At 52.6% G+C, this 17022-nt stretch overlaps 1 protein-coding gene and 1 non-coding gene across 2 annotated transcripts in view; both read right to left on the reverse strand.

Moving 5' to 3' along the window:
* Positions 1-5331: 5331 nt before the first annotated feature.
* LOC116270912 lies at positions 5332-5439 on the reverse strand. Its single transcript, XR_004179216.1, has one exon. It is a non-coding gene; the product is annotated as a small nucleolar RNA U13 (small nucleolar RNA).
* A 1336-nt stretch (positions 5440-6775) lies between these two features.
* LOC101024360 (TRIO and F-actin-binding protein) overlaps positions 6776-17022 on the reverse strand; it is a 39155-nt gene continuing 28908 nt past the window's right edge. Inside the window, exon 14 of the mRNA XM_021921538.2 lies at positions 6776-7008. The gene's annotated coding sequence lies outside the window, so the exon portion shown is untranslated. The remainder of the gene's footprint in view (positions 7009-17022) is intronic.

Below are 17022 nucleotides of genomic sequence, written 5' to 3' on the forward strand. Positions count from 1 at the left end.
CCACCTGCCTCAGCCTCCCAAACTGCTAAGATTATAGGTGTGAGCCACTGCGCCTGGCTTGGCATCATTTTCCTTTCAGGGAGCTGAGCTCCTGGAATGAACTGAGAGGACTGTAACCCTGGAGCCCACGCAGTGCACCACTAGGCTTTGCAGAGTAGGATTGGCCTCCTTTGGACAGAGTGAGCCCCTGGGATTCTCAGACTATTCTGGAAGAGACCTCAAGAGGGAGATGCTGGGCTTCTTAACAATAAATACATGAGGATGCAGGAGAGATTGGTTAAAAAAGCAGCCGCAGCACTGTGGCTAGGGTTGTTTTCCAAGCTGGTTAAGTGGCCCATGAGTATGTGTACATGTGTGAACACTCCATGTTAATAGGAATGATTTTCTCTGAGAAATGGATTTGGGTGACAGTGCGCTGTTATTTTTTAGTTTATACAGTTCTATACTGTTTTAGTTTATAAACAATAAGCGTGTCTTTTTTTTTTTTTTTTTTTTTTTTTGAGACTGCATCTCGCTTTGTCGCCCAGGCTGGAGTGCAGTGGCACGATCTGGGCTCACTGTGATCTCCGCCTCCCAGTTCAAGTGATTCTCCAGCCTCAGCCTCCCAAGTAGCTGGGATTACAGGGCCCTGCCACCATGCCCTGCCAATTTTTGTATTTTTAGTAGAGACAGGTTTTCACCATGTTGGCCAGGCTGCTCTTGAACTCCTGACCTCAAGTGATCTGCCAGCCGTGGCCTCCCAAAGTGTTGGGATTACAGGCGTGAGCCACCGCGCTCGGCCACGTGTATTACTTTTTTTTTTTTGAAGACAGGGTCTCTCTCACTCCAGTTGCCCAGTCTGGAGTGCAGTGGCTCACTGCAGCCTCTACCTCCCAGGCTCAGGAGATTCTCACACCTTAGCCTGCCGAATAGTTAGGACGTACAGGCACGCGCCACCACGCCTGGCTAATTTTTTGTATTTTTAGTAGAGACAGGAGTTTCACCATGTTGCCAATTGCGCGATCTCAGCCCACTGCAACCTTAAGTTCCCATGTTCAAGCAATCCTCCTGTCTCAGCCTCTCACGTAGTTGGGATTACAGGTGCCCACCAGCACACCTGGCTAATTTTTGTAATTTTAGTAGAGACAGAGTTTCTCAGAGTTTGGGGTTTCTCTTGAACTCCAGAACTCAAGTGATCCGCCTGCTCAGGCCTCCCAGAGTGCTGGGATTATAGGCGTGAGTCACCATGCCTGGCCTGATAAGCGTGTATTACTTTTGTAATAAAGAAAGAACCTTCATAATATTAGAAACATACATGTGATGAAAATTCAAAATATTCCAGGCACGGTGGTTCATGCCTGTAATCCCAGCACTTTGGGAGGCCGAGGCGGGTGGATCACGAGGTCAAGAGATCGAGACTATCCTGGCCAACATGGTGAAACCCTGTCTTTACCAAAACTACAAAAATTAGCCAGGTGTGGTGGCAGACGCCTGTAATCCCAGCTACTTGGGAGGCTGAGGCAGGAGAATCGCTTGAACCCGGGAGGCGGAGGTTGCAGTGAGCCGAGAGATCTTGCCACTACTGCACTCCACCCTGGGCAACAGAACAACACTCTGTCTAAAAAAAAAAAAAAAAAGAGCAAGGGTCTCCAACGACCTCACAGGAACCACTGAGGAACTTTGAATATGGATCGCATAGTAGATGGTGCTGTATCCTAGGTTCCATTTCCAGAGTGTGTGCACTGGATTATGGGCATGCAGACCAATGTCCTTTTACTTGACAGATGTCCACTGAAGAATCAAGAGGGAGGGTCCTGGTGTCTGAAACTCAAATCATTCAGCAAAACGTACGAGTTTAGACATCGATGTAGATTTGGTGAACCTGAGCGAAGAATACATGGGGTATTTATGGTGCCATTCTTGCAGCTCATCTGTAGGCCTGAACATTTTCAGGGTAAGTTGGAGGAAAAGTGTTCAAGGCCAAGTGAGTTCGTGGCAAGGCCCTTTCTCAGGTGCACGTCTGAGCAGGGGAGGCAGGGCTATGGCAGTTTGGTGAGGCTGCCTATGCTCTGCTCCTGGAAACCACCCAAATCTGCTCCTGCACTCCCCTGGCCTTAGAGCTCTATTCCCCCAGTACCTCCAGGTTGAGACCTTTTGCAGGCCTTCCCCACGGGGGATTCATGCCACATACCACCTGCCCTACTCATGGAGTCTCACTCTGTTGCCCAGGCTGGAATGCAGTGGTACCATCTCAGCTCACTGCAACCTCCACCTCCCAGGTTCAAGTGATTCTCCTGCCTCGGCCTCCCAAGTAGCTGCGACTACAGCCACGTGTCATCACGCCAGGCTATTTTTAGCAGAAACGAGCCTACATCATGTTGGTAAGGCTGGTTTCAAACTCTTGACCTCAAGCCATCCGCCCACCTCAGCCTCTCAAAGGGCTGGGATTACAGGCATGAGCCACCATGCTCAGTCTATGCCTACTTTTAGTTACATATGATTTAAGGGGGCAGGTTACTCTGAAATTTCTAGAAAAAGGGTGATTTCCAAGTTATTGCCCTAGAAAGGCACAGTCACTTCCGGGTGGTGCCTTGGCAATGGTAAACTGTCATGGTGCTGGTGGGTGTGTCTTATGGAGAGGTGCTTTGTGCCTCTTCCGTGTTTCAGCTGGTCTTCAGTCTGGTCTGGAGTTGAGTTCTGCCACCCGTCTCACTACTTCTCACCCCACTCAGATCCTTTAGCCAATCTCTTCTGCTTGACCCCCTTTCCCACATCAGGTCCAGTATGAGACCAAACCCAGATGCGGGTGCCAGAGCCTGGCACTCACGCTGGAGTTGTGACAAGCAGCTGGAGTCCCACCCCCTGCTCTGCCTATGATCTTACACTGTTCTGGGCCTGTTCCCTCTCTGGACCTGCCCTCCCATCTTCCTAATACTCTTGGTTTGTGTCCTCCAGCCACGGGCAACCACAGCCAGGGAGGTCATGGAAGCCCCAGCAGGTGAGAGTCTCCCAGGAGAGTCCCCGAGGTCCCCATCCCACACCCGAGGCCCTGCTCCTGCGTCTCAGTGGAGGCCCACCGATTGAGTGCCCAGGAAAGCCCTGGGGCACACAGAGGGTGTGGGGGAAGATTGTTTGCTTTTTCAAAAAGCAGTGACACCCAACGTCAACATTACCTGTTTTCTTGACTTTGGGACATGTGCCTGCTTCAGCCTCCCGAGTAGCTGGGATTACAGGCACGAGTCACTACACCCGGCTAATTTTGTATTTTTAGTACAGACAGGTTTCTCCATGTCATCAGGCTGGTCTCAAACTCCCGACCTCAGGGTGGCAAATCACAAGGTCAGGAGTTCAAGACCAGCCTGGCCAACATGGTGAAACCCCACCTCTACTAAAAATACAAAAAATCAGCTGTGCGTGGTGGCGGTCACCTGTAATCCCAGCTACTCGGGAAGCTGAGGCAGGAGAATCACTTGAACCCAGGAGACGGAGGTTGCAGTGAGCCAAGATCGCACCACTGCACTCCAGCCCAGGGAACAGTGCGAGACTCCATCTCAACAGCAACAACAACAAAAAAGACTGAGGTGAGGCCAGGCATGGTGGCTCACACCTGTAATACCAGCACTTTGGTAAGCCGAGGTGGGCAGCTCATTTGAGGTCAAGAGTTTGAGATCAGCCTGGCCAACATGGTAAAATCCCATCTCTACTAAAAATACAAAAATTTGCTGGGTATGGTGGCGCGTGCCGGTAATCCCAGTTACTCAGGAGACTGAGGCAGGAAAATCGCTTGAACCCGGCAGGTGGAGGAGGTCACATCACTGCATTGTAGCCTGGGCGACAGAGCAACACTCTGTCTCAAAAAAAAAAAAAGAAAAGAAAAAGAGAAAAAAGAAAAAAAAAGAAAGACTGAGGTAGGAGGATCGGTTGAGCTTGGGAGATCGAGGCTGCGGTGAGACATGTTCACACCGCTGCACTCTAGCCTGGACAATAAAGCAAGACCCTGTCTCTCAAAAACCAAAACAAAAAAAGAAATAAAGAAAATAGATGCATCTTGAGGTTATCTGTTCGGTCTTTGGTCTCCCCTGTGGGCTCTGTTTCACATGGATGGGCAGATGGGGCTCGCGTCTGATTTGCCTTTGTTCCCAAAACTCAGCCCAAGTTCTGGCCAAAAGTGGTCATCAGTAAGTGAATTAGGATATGATTGGCTGTGAGTGACAATACCAGTAGCTTAAACAAACAAGAAAGGTGTCTATTTAAATTACCCAGAAAAGGTCTGAAGAGAAGGGCCCTAGGCTGAGCCATAATATAGCCATTCTCCTGCCTCAGTCTCCTGAGTAGCTGGGATTACAGGCATGCACCACCACGCTCGGCTAATTTTTGTATTTTCAATAGAGACAAGGTTTCCCCATGTTGTTCAGGCTGGTCTTGAACTCCTGACCCCATGTGATCCACCGGCCTCAGTCTCCCAAAGTGCTGGGATTACAGGTGTGGGCCACGGCGCCCAGTTACAATTTTTTTTTTTAAGTGGATTTCTTATATCTTTTTGTTTGTTTTTGAGATGGAGTCTCACTCTGTTGCCCAGGCTGGAGTGCGATGGCTCAATCTCGGTTCACTGCAACCTCTGTCTCCTGGATTCAAGTGATTCTCCTGCCTCAGTCTTCTGAGTAGCTGGGATTACAGGCACCTGCCACCAAGCCTGGCTACATTCTTTCGTATTTTTGGTAGAGACGGGGTTTCACCATGTTAGCCAGGCTGGTCTCGAACTCCTGACCTCAGGTGATCCACCTGCCTTGCCCTCCCAAAGTGTTGGGATTACAGCCTGAGCCACCATGCCCAGCTACAATTTATTTATTTATTTATTTATTTATTTATTTATTTATTTATTTTTGAGCGGACTCCTTTTTTTTTTTTAGACGGAGTCTCGCTCTCACCCAGTCTGGAGTGCAGTGGCCCGATCTTGGCTCACTGCAAGCTCCGCCTCCCAGGTTCACGCCATTCTCCTGCCTCAGTGTCCCGAGTAGCTGGGACTACAGGCGCCACCACCACACCCGGCTAATTTTTTTCTATTTTAGTAGACACAGGGTTTCACTGTGTTAGCCAGGATGGTCTTGATCTCCTGACCTCCTGATCCGCCCGCCTCAGCCTCCCAAAGTGCTGGGATTACAGGTGTAAGCCACCGCACCTGGCCTCACCTCAGCCTTTCCAGTAGCTGAGACCACAGCTGCACCACCGTGCCCAGCTAATTAAAAACAAACAAAAAACCTTTCTACAGATGAGATCTCACTATGTTGCCCAGGCCGGTCTTGAACTCCTGGCCTCAAGCCGTCCTCCCACCTTGGACTCCCCAAGTGCTGGGATTACAGGCATGAGCCACAGAGCCGGCCTGTAACAAGACTGAAGGGAGGCCCATCTCATGCATGAGCATGAAAGCCCAGTCATCACGCTTATGAACTACAAAAGGATCATACAGCAAACATTGACTGAACATTGCCCTTGGTACTCCACAGGTACTGTCTCATATAACCCTCACCATGTCCCTGTCATTTTCTCCACGTAAGAGGTGAGTGAACTGAGGCCCAGAGAGGTTGAGCGACATAAGTGGGTCACACAGGTAGCCGGCAGGCTGTCTGCTGTGCACGTGGGGGCCCCAGACAGGCATGCGCATGGGCTGTGTATGTAAGCAGGAGTGTATAGAAGGAGCAGCTGTGAGCGCAGGTGTTCATGAGAGCATCTACTGCTCTGTTTACGTGGTGTGGACGTGGGTGTGCCCAGCATTTTTTTACAGAGTCTTGGCAGGCTCTGCTTCCCCAGCCTGGAGCACCCTCTCTCTTTTGGTCCCCTGATTATGCCTATTTATCTTTGAAGATTCAGTGCAGGCGTCACCTGTGCTGTGCAGCCTTCCCTGGCTCCTCTGGCTGAGTCAGTTGCATCAGCTCTCCCTGGCGTTGCTGTCTCTCCCCTTGCCCTTGCAGGGTGAGCGCAGGGACAGGGTGTGTCCCTTCATGTCTGTGTCACTCAGGTGCCTGGAACAGGCTTGACCAGGATATTAACAGGAATAACAGCTGCTACTAGGACTCAGTGGGCCTGGCCACGCTCAGGGCCTCACTTAATCTCATTTCTTCATCTCATCTCAGGTGAGGAAGTGAATTTCCAGGGAGGATCATTGATTGAAGCAGGTGCATGGCAGAGCCGGACAGTGAGCCCTGAGTTTAGTGCCAGCCCTGCCACTCCCATACCATGCCCCATTCAGGACTATTATTTTTTAAAACTTTATTTTGGAATAAATATCACATGCACGTGGGAAATAGTGCAGAACATATGAAAGCATTTAACACTGAAATGTGTTCCACTACCCCTGTCCCCTGGCCTTCTGGGTCCCTCCCCAAGGAGGGAACCACTGTTCCCAGGGTCTTGTGTGTCCAGGGCCCCTTCACACTGGGTTCCCTCACCCTGGATGTGTGTGAGCACAAACATATGTGTGCAAATCCTTCTGGAGAGGTTTAAGCATGAATAAACACAGATGCAAATCTGTACAGGACACATTTTCTTTCTTTCTTTTTTTTTTTTTGATATAGAGTTTTGCTCTTGTCACCCAGGCTGGAGTTCAATGGCACGACCTAGGCTCACTGCAACCTCCGCTTTCCAGGTTCAAGTGATTTTTGTGCCTCAGCCTCCCGAGTAGCTGGGATTACAGGTGCTACTTGCCACCACGCCTGGCTAATTTCTGTATTTTTAGTAGAGACGGGGTTTCACCATGCTGGCCAGGCTCGTCTCAAACTCCTGACATCAGGTGATCCCCTTGTCTCGGCCTCCCAAAGTGCTGGGATTATAGGTATGAGCCACGGCGCCTGGCCCACTTCCTTCTTCTAATGCTGGAATGAATGTTCCTGTCGACTTTCAGACCCACTTGGCCAGTGCAGCCAGCTGCTCTGCTCTTGAGTGAGGACACAGCCACATGGGGGCAGCTGGAATGTGGTTCTGCAGATGCCACAGTTGAGGTCACAGCTAGTGGATGACACAGACTTTCAGCAACTGAATGAGTGAAGAGGGGAGAGACTGCATGAGATTGGAGTTGGGTTGTGGGGACACCCTGGGCGTGGAGCCAGGGACACCTATAAACCTGTCTTCCTCAGGAGATCGTGAGAATCTGCTGGAATCCAGAGGGTCAGGGCCAGCCAGGTCCCTGTGAAGTTCTCTCTGTAGCGCCTCCCAACCCCCCGCATCAGTGTATCCATGTCACGCTGCTGAGTCCAGAGGGCAGGTCCACCATCTGTCACCTTTCACACACACTTGGCCAGTGCAGTCAGCTGCCCCGCCCTGAGAGAGGACACAACCACATGGGAGCAGCTGGGATATGGCTCTGGAGATGCCACAGTCGAGGTCCCAGGGCCAGTGGATGGCCAAGCCAGGTGACCAACTTGAAGACGCAGGCTCCTCCCCCTCCTCCGGCCTGGTTGAGTCCTGGCCTTGAGAAGCTGCAAGGAGCTCACAGAGCAGGAGACCGACTGGGGCCAGGATGGCCAGAGCTAGGGAGGGGCTGGCCTGGGAGTTCCGGGCAGGGAGCAGCCTGTGCAAGAGCTCAGGGGCTCTGGAAAGAAAGCGTGGTTGGCAGCCCCCGGGACGCAGGCGATGAAGCTGGAGCTGTGGGGTGGTGACAGGGCAAGGGCCAGCCAAGCACACAGGCACCCCGAAACCCCTCCTGCCCTTTGCAGGGGGATCTAGCCTTTCTGGGCCCTTTGGGAATAAACTGTTGCCCTGCTTTACTAGGGAAACTGAGGCAGCAGTGTGGAGGTGGCTCCACATTGAGGCCTCCTCACGTGGCCTCCACATGGGGCTCATTCAAGTCAGCCTCAACAAGGTACACCCAGACCTCCCCCCATGCCTACCCTACCCCCAAGCAGGGGGACCCAAGGCACCCGGTCCCCAGGCAGTCTCCAATGAGAAGACCTGGGTCAGCTCAGGGGGCCACCTGGGCTGTGAGACCAACTGACCTGGACGTCACCTCATTGTGCTGCTGAGTCCCGGCCCCCTACCGGGGACAACTGTACCACCTCCCTCATCAGGCTGTTCTGGGAATTAAAGGAGCTTGTGAGTGAAATGCTTGTTCCAGGGTCCAGCCCACAGTAAGTGCTCAGCAAAAAAAAAGGTATCATGACTGTTAGGGAGGCAGCCTGGGTAGGGAGGGGATTTGGGCTCTAGAGTCAGACCTGCTGGGATGTGAGTCACTAAATTATTGCCCTTGGGTAAGTCATGTCCTTCTCTGAGCCTCAGTTTCCTCCTATAACAAGGGGAGAGCAAGAAGTACTTCAAGGGGTTGTTGTGGGCATTAAAAGGTTTGCCTTCCATAATGTGTGCTCGTGGCGGAAGCTCCATCAAAGTCAAATCTCCTTGTAAAGTACTGTGGGACGCTGGGATGACAGGGGTGACTCACAGTTAAATCCTGGCCCTTAAGTGGACCGGGAACTGCCATTAGCCTCCAGCCTTTCAGGATGGCTGCAGGGCTTCCCAGTGGGTTTATGGGGACATCCAGTCCCTTGCCATTTGGTGTAGAGCTGAGGCTGTGGCTGTTTCCTGCCTCGAGGGTGCCTGACTCAGTGGTCATTCACTTCCAGTCAGTCAGTCAGTCAATCAACAAACATCCCTCGGAGACAGACACCAGTGCTCTGTACTGGGCACTGGGGACACAGAAGTGATTCACAGCTGGTCCCTGGCCTCAGGGGACTCACAGTCTGGGGGAACCACAAGGAAAAAACATGTCAAGTTCCAAGTACTGGGGGATCCAGAGCAGGCTTCCAGCCTCATCTAGGGGATCTGGGAGGGCTTCCTGGAGGTGGCAAATGATGACTGATCTGAGTCCTGAGTCTTAGGGGGTCTGCCAGGGGAAGGGGTGGGAGTGGAAAGTGCATGCGGGGGGACAGCAGTGAGGATGGAAGAGTGCGCTACTGCTCCGTCATGCAGGGGAAGCCTGGAGCCTAGGGGACCCAAAGGGGTAGAGAAAGGAGACCACGGCAGACAGAGGGGCTTGTGTGCCAGAACTCCATCCTCAGGGAACAGGGAGTCAGGGCAGAGATTCACAGAGGGGAGCAACATGGCCGCTCCCAGTTTTAGAAAGCCCCTGCTTCGGGTGTGCAGATTGGACAGGAGGGAAAACCCGTCTGGGAACCAGGGACGAGGCAAGCAGGGCAGGGGCATGGGGCCCAGGAGCAGCAGCAGCCAAGAGAGGGAAGGGGGACCGGCCAGGGCTTGGTGGGGGTAGGGGAAGTCGGGCAGGACCCAGTGGCCACGTCAAACCCTCCTGGACTGCCCGGTGCCCCTGACCTGCTGGGGTCCTGGGTGGTGCTGGGGCAAGATGTTGAGAGCTCTTTCATAGCACAATTCTGCCAGTGGATCTACTGCAGAGGGCCTGGCTTTGTGCCTGGCAGCACACCCTCCCCAACCCCAAGAGAAAGGAAGCCCTGAAAAGTGACTGTGGGCACCTACCAACCTAGGAGGGAGGGGTCACGATTCTCACAGGCCATGGAACTGGGGCTTGGCCAAGTGGAGCCAGATCTCCTGAGGACTGTGGGGGCAGCAACATCCAACGAATACTAAAGCAGCTCCAGACCGGGCGCCGTGGCTCACACCTGTCATCCCAGCACTTTGGGAGTCCAAGGCAGGCGGATCACGAGGTCAGGAGATCGAGACCATCCTGGCCAACATGATGAAACTCCATCTCTACTAAAAATACAAGAATTAGCCAGGCATAGTGGTGCAAGCTTGTAATCCCAGCTACTCGGGAGGCTGAGGAAAGAGAATTGCTTGAACCCGGGTGGCAGAGGTTGCAGTGAGCCGAGATTGCACCACTGCACTCCAGCCTTGTGACAGAGTGAGACTCCGTCTCAAAAATAAATAAATAAATAAAATAAAAATAAAGCAGCTCCCTTATTCCGGCCCTGTGTCACATTTTTGACATGCACCTTTTTTTTTTTTTTGAGACAGTTTCACTGTGTCACCCAGGCTGGAGTGCAGTGGCGCAATCTCGGCTCACTGCAACCTCCGCCTCCTGGGTTCAAGGGATTCTCCTGCCTCAGCCTCCCAAGTTGCTGGGATCACAGGCATGCGCCACCATGCCTGGCTAAGTTTTGCGTTTTTAGTGGAGACCGGGTTTCACCATGTTGGCCAGGCTGGTCTTAAACTCCTGGCCTCAGGTGATCCACCTGCCTCAGCCTCCCAAAGTGCTGGGATTACAGGCGTGAAGCACCGCACCCGGCGACATGCACCTTTCCATCTACTCCTTACAACAGCAGAACAGCAGCACATCACAATAGTCTTAACAGCTCACATGTGCCTTGCACTTACCTCAGTCCCAGGCACCCTCTCAGCACTTCACACGCATGAGCTCATTTCTCATTTTCATAATACTTCTGGGAGGGAGGTACTACTATTCCCGCTTTACAGATGAGGAAGCGGAGGCACAGAGAGGTCATGTAACTTGCCCCGGGTTGCAGAGCTGGGAGCAGGGGGATGGACAGAGGGCCATCTGACACCAGAGCCTGAGCCCTTCCCGCTCCATCGTCTGAAACATTCGCTCTCTCGGGCCACTGGGAACCTCTCAGTTACTTTACGGGCTTCTGTCCTTCCTCGGGGTTCCATCCTCTTCTCTCCCATTGCACCAAACCCTAGGTCAACTCAGGGCCTTCCATAGCCCCCACATGCTGAGGATGGCCAAGATCGCCGTCCTGAGCCAGGGCACTGCTCACCTAAAACCCCCCAATAACTTCCCACTGAGTTAAGCACAAAGCTAGGGCTTGGACACGTGACCCCCACTGTCCTTGCAAAATCAGATTCCAGCTCCAGCCTGTCCCCGCAGCCTCGTCGCGGATCCCTCTACGCACACCAAGCTGCAGCCATTTCAGAGCCTTTGAACTCTACTGAGCTTCTGACGCTCACTGGACCTGGCACTCTCTCCCCTTCTCAGCCTAGCTCAATCCTGCTCAGTTCCAGCGTCTTCTCTTCCAAGAAGCCTCCCCTGACCTCCCAGGCTGGGTCTGCTACACCCTCTGTGCTGACTGTGGCTTCTTGTAATTAATCACCTGATTCCAATTTCACCTCCCTCCTGAAGGGAGAATGCTTGATTCCATGCTGCATCCCCAGGAGCCTGCTCCAGAGGCTGACTCATGAGGCAGAACACACTGAACAGGAACGGGTTGCAGGGAGGGCAGGGCCTTGATGGCAGCCTTGAGACTGAGGCTGACCAGGTCTTAGGAGTTCATGGAAAAGGTCTGGGCCGGAGACAGAGACAGATGTGGATGGTTAGCACAGACAGTACCAAAAGCCAAAGATGAGAGATCACGTTTTCACAAGAGGCTGGGCACGGTGGCTCACACCTGTAATACCAGCACGTTGGGAGGTCGAGGCCGGGGGATCACTTGAGGTCAGGAGTTCGAGACCAGCCTGGCTAACATGGTAAAACCCTGTCTCTACTGAAAATACAAAAATTAGCCAGGTGTGGTGACGGGCACCTATAGTCCCAGCTACCCAGGAGTCTGAGACAGGAGAATCCCTTGAACCCGGGAGGAGGATGTTGCAGTGAGCTGAGATCGCGCCGTTGCATTCCAGCCTGGGCGACAGAGTAAGACTCTGTCTCTAAGTAAGTAAATAAATAAATAAGTCTTCACAAGAGGACAGAGGATTACTGAGGATAGACTCCGAGAAAGCACATCAGAGGGCTGGGAAGAAAATGAGAATTCCACAAAGGGGACTAAAGAGGAGCTGGGGCGTAGCTGACGCTGGAACAGAAAGATGGCTGCCAGTGAACTACCCTCTGGCCCTCAGGGCTGCTGCCGCCTCTCCCATTGGACCGGGGCTGGCTCTGTGACGCATTTTTGACGAAAGTGATGGAAGGGGTGCTGCAGGACCTCCAAGTCTAACTCATAAGAAGCTTGTAGGTTCCACTCGGGGCTCTTGAGGCTCCCTTTACTTTTTATTGTTTTTATTTTTTTAGAGATGGGTCTCACTCTGTTGCCCAGGCTGGAGTGAGGTGGCAGCGATCACAGTTCACTGCAACCTCCAACTCGTGGGCTCAAGCAATCATCCTGCCTCAGCCTCCCAAGTAGCTGGGACTCCAGGCACGTGCACCACCATGCCTGGCTTTTTTTTTTTTTTTTTTTGAGGAATCTCACTCTGTCACCCAGGCTGGAGTGCAGTGGTGCAATCTCAGCTCACTGCAACTTCCACCTCCCATGTTCAAGCGATTCTCCTGCCTCAGCCTCCTGAGTAGCTGGGATTACAGGCATGCATCACCACGCCCGGCTAATTTTGTATTTTTAGTAGAGATGGGGTTTCTCCATGTTGGTCAGGCTGGTCTCGAACTCCTGACTTCAGGTGATCCTCCCACCTCGGCCTCCCAAAGTGCTGGGATTACAGGTGTGAGCCACTGCGCCCGGGCTGCTTGGCTTTTTTTTTTTTTATTATTATTCCTTATAGATATGAGGTTTTGCTGTGCTGCCCAGGCTAGTCTTGAACTAACTCTTGGCCTCAAGTGATCCTCCTGCCTCAGGCTCCTGAAGTGCTGGATTTACAGTCGTGAGCCACTGCACCTGGCCAGAACTCCTTTTCTACGGGGAAGTCAACCACCATGTAGGAAGTCAGGCTATAGATTGTCCCAAGACCACCATGCTGTAAGGAGCCCAAGCTAGCCCCATGAAGTGGCTATGTGGAGAAAGAGATGTCCATGCCGGGCACGGTGGCTCACACCTGTAATCCCAGCACTTTGGGAGGCCGAGGTGGGCAGATTACTTGAGGTCAGGAGTTTGAGACCAGCCTGGTCAACATGGTGAAACCCTATTTCTACTAACAATACAAATAATTTGGCCAGGCGTGGTGGCTCAAGCCTGTAATCCCTGCACTTTGGGAGGCCGAGACGGGCGGATCACGAGGTCAGGAGATCGAGACCATCCTGGCTAACATGGTGAAACCCCATCTCTACTAAAAAATACAAAAAACTAGCCAGGCACGGTGGCAGGCACCTGTAGTCCCGGCTACTCGGGAGGCTGAGGCAGGAGAATCGCTTGAACCCGGGAGGCGGAGCTTGCAGTGAGCTGAGATTTGGCCACTGCACTCCGGCCTGGGCGACAGAGCGAGACTCCGTGTCAAAAAAAAAAAAAGAAAAAAAAATTAGCTGGGCATTTTGGCGGGCGCCTGTGATCCCAGCTACTTGGGAGGCTGAGGCAGGAGAATCACTTGAACCCAAGAGGTGGACGTTGTAGTAAGCTGAGATTGCATCATTGCACTCCAGCCTGGGCAACAGAGCGGGACTATGTCTCAAAAAAAGACACGAAGAGAAGTGTCAGGTTGAGCCAGGTCAACCCACAGGACCATGAATGACTATTTAAAAAGTGGTATTCTAGGCCATTACATATGTGGTCATTGGCTACACAGCAATAGATAACTGGAAGTTGGTAATTTAACACCTACAGAGTCCTCTGAGGTAGACGTTATTGTTCCCATCAGATGAGGAAGTAAAGCCCGGAGAGACAGACGTGGCTCAGTAAGGCTCACCTAGCCAGCTGGAGGCAACAGGTAGGGTTTGACCTGGCAGGTTCATCGGAACCCGGTTTGTTTTCTTTCCAGAGCACACGCCTGGCTGCCTGAAGCAGTTGACCAGAACTTGCAGCCAAACCATGTGGTTTTGGTCAAATTCCCTGTGGCTGGGGTGACAGGGTCATTTTCCGGGTGGCTCATCTGGGTGCCTGCTGGAACCCTGGTTTATTCTTTTGTAAAGCAGGCTTCTTCCCTCCCCCCGTGCCACTGAGACATGATTCACACATACTAAAAATGAACAAATTGTAAGTGCAAGGCATGGCAAATTTATTTATTTACTTATTTTTAGACAGAGTCTTGCTGTGTCGTCCAGGCTGGAGTGCAGTGGCGAGATCTCAGCTCACTACAACCTCCGCCTCCTGGGTTCAAGCGATTCTCCTGCCTCAGCCTCCCGAACAGCTGGGACTACAGGCATGCGCCAGCAAGCCTGGCTAATTATTTGTATTTTCAGTAGAGACGGGGTTTCGCCATGTTGGCCAGGCTGGTCTCAACCTCCTGAGTTCAGATGATTCACCTGCTTTGGCCTCCCAAAGTGCTGGGATTATGCCCAGCCGGCATGGTGAATTTTTACATCTGTGTGTACCCACATGACCACAACCCAGACCATGATATAGAACATTTCTGGAATCAGAATGTTCCCTTCTGCCCACTGCTGGTCAATGCCCTCAGCTCAGAGGTACCTGCTGCTCTCACCACTATCACCATAACATTCTGTCTGTTCTTGAACCTCACGTAAACAAAATCGTACAGCCTTACATTCTTCTGTGGCTATTTTTGGTCAACATTATGTCTGAAAGATTCGCCAACATTTTTGTGTGTAGCAGGTTTTTTTTTTTAATTGCTGTATAGTATTCCAAAGTATGAATATACCACAATTTATTCATTCTACTACTGATGGACAGCTGTATTGTTTATTTGCTGATACGAGTATTACGGTACTCATTCTTTTGTGCATGTAAGCACTCATTTCTCCTGGATGTGTAAGCAGGAGTGGAAATGCTAGGCCATAGGGTAGATGCGTATTTAACTTGATGAGAAGCTGTCAGTTTCCCACTGTGGTTGCACAAAGCGCACTCGCACCAACAGCACCTGGGAGCTGCTGTTCTCTGTATCCCCACCAGCACTTGGTACCGGCAGACCTTCTCCTCTGAGCTATTCTAATAGTGGGGCAGTGGGATCTCACGGTTTTTCATGAGATGTGGAGCACCTTTCAGAGACTGGCCTGGTTTTTGTAGCTCCCCTAGGAAGCCCTGAGGAGGGATGGGAGGGGGGTTGGTAAAGGGGATGTTCCCGCAACCCAGGTGTGAGACGGGGGAGCTCTGAGTTAGGTTGAGGCTAGAAGGGAGGCAGAGGATGGGATGGAGAGCTGTCCTGGGAGGACGGTGGGATGGTGAGGATGGACGGCAGAGCTGCCAGCAGCAGGCATCCCATCTCCCAGTGGCTAGGAATGTTCCTGATCTCCAAAGACAAGCAGTGCTGAGGCAGGGCAGTGCCAAGGCTGGGGGATTTGATGGCATGGGGTCCTGGCTCTCTCTTCTTTCTGCTCTGCCATTTTTAGCTATTGATGAGGGAAGATGGCGACAAGGCAAGGAGAGAAGTGTCCCCTCCTTGTGCCCCCTCCTTTTTTTTGTCGGAGTTTTGCTCGTCACACAGCTAGAATGCAGTGGCGTGATCTTGGCTCACTGCAACCTCTGCCTCCTGGGTTCAAGTGATTCTCCTGCCTCAGCCTCCTGAGTAGCTGGGATTACAGGCGCTTGGCACCATGTCTGGCTAATTTTTTGTATTTTTAGTAGAGACGGGGTTTCACCATGTTGGTCGGGCTGGTCTCGAACTCTTGACCTCAGCTGATTTCCCTGCCTTGGCCTCCCAAAGTTTTGGGATAACAGGCATGAGCCACCACGCCTGGCCTCTTGCGCCTTTTTTTTTTTTTTTTTTTTTTTTTGTCTAGCTCTGTTGCCCAGGCTGGAGTGCAGTGCCACTATCTCGGCTCACTGCAACCTCTCCCTACGGGGGTCACGCCATTCTCCTGTCTCAGACTCCCAAGTAGCTGGGATTACAGGCGCCTGCCACCACGCCCGACTAATTTTTTTGTTTTTTGTTTTTTTTTTTTTGAGACAGAGTCTCGCTCTTTTGCCCAGGCTGGAGTGCAGTGGCCGGATCTCAGCTCACTGCAAGCTCCGCCTCCCGGGTTTACGCCATTCTCCTGCCTCAGCCTCCCGAGTAGCTGGGACTACAGGAGCCCGCCACCTCGCCCGGCTAGTTTTTTGTATTTTTTAGTAGAGACGGGGTTTCACCGTGTTAGCCAGGATGGTCTCGATCTCCTGACCTCGTGATCCGCCCACCTCGGCCTCCCAAAGTGCTGGGATTACAGGCATGAGCCACTGTGCCCGGCCATCTTGTGCCTCTAACACCAAGGACGCCCTTCCTAGATGACCTCCTCCACCCCGCTCCCAAGACTTCCCCTCGCATTTCACTGGCTGGAACTGCATCCCATGTCCATTCCTCAAGCAATCCCTGGCAAGGGAATGGGAAACAATCTCCCCTCACTGCCCGCGGTCACTCTCCTGTGGGTCTTTCCCTGAACACACCAGGGACGTTTGCTCCTGCTGGTGCCTCCGCGTGGAAGGCCCTTCCTGATTCTTCCATCTCGAAGAGTCATCTTTCTTTTTTTTTTTTTTTTTTTTGAGACGGAGTCTTGCTCTGTCACCCAGGCTGGAGTGCTGTGGCCGGATCTCAGCTCACTGCAAGCTCCGCCTCCCGGGTTCCCGCCATTCTCCTGCCTCAGCCTCCGGAGTAGCTGGGACTACAGGCGCCCGCCACCTCGCCCGGCTAGTTTTTTGTATTTTTTAGTAGAGACGGGGTTTCACCGTGTTCGCCAGGATGGTCTCGATCTCCTGACCTCGTGATCCGCCCGTCTCGGCCTCCCAAAGTGCTGGGATTACAGGCTTGAGCCACCGCGCCCGGCCGAAGAGTCATCTTTCAAAGCTGCCTCCAAAGGTACTCTTCCACCGGCAGGCTAGCTCAGGGTCTCTTCTGCGTTCACAGCCTTCCAGGACCCCTACTGGATGTGGCTTGTTTCTGTGGCTCAGAAATGCGACCTCTTCCCAGCCCCATGAGACTACAATCAGCACAGCTGGCCATGGTGAGGACTCCCAGCCCGCTGGACCTGGGCCTGGGGCAGCCACAACCCTGCCCTCACTCCTGCCCAGGGTTGGGCATGACCTCTGGGAAAAGCCTCAGGAGAGGACTGGGACTGAAAGAAAAACACCCATTTGATGGAGAAGCAAACTGAGGCTTAGTAAGGGGTGTGACTTGCCCAAGGTCATGGTCAGGGCCAGTCTTAGCTCCACGTCTCTCTCTCAGGTCTGGGCCCTGGGCCCTACTCCAGGGCTCCCCAGACTTTGAAGGTCACGTGAATCACTGGGGCACCTGTTAAAATGCAGACACTGGTTCAGTAGGTCGGGG

The sequence above is a fragment of the Papio anubis genome, chromosome 16 (genome assembly GCF_008728515.1).
Source record: "Papio anubis isolate 15944 chromosome 16, Panubis1.0, whole genome shotgun sequence".
Classification (NCBI taxonomy): domain Eukaryota; kingdom Metazoa; phylum Chordata; class Mammalia; order Primates; family Cercopithecidae; genus Papio; species Papio anubis.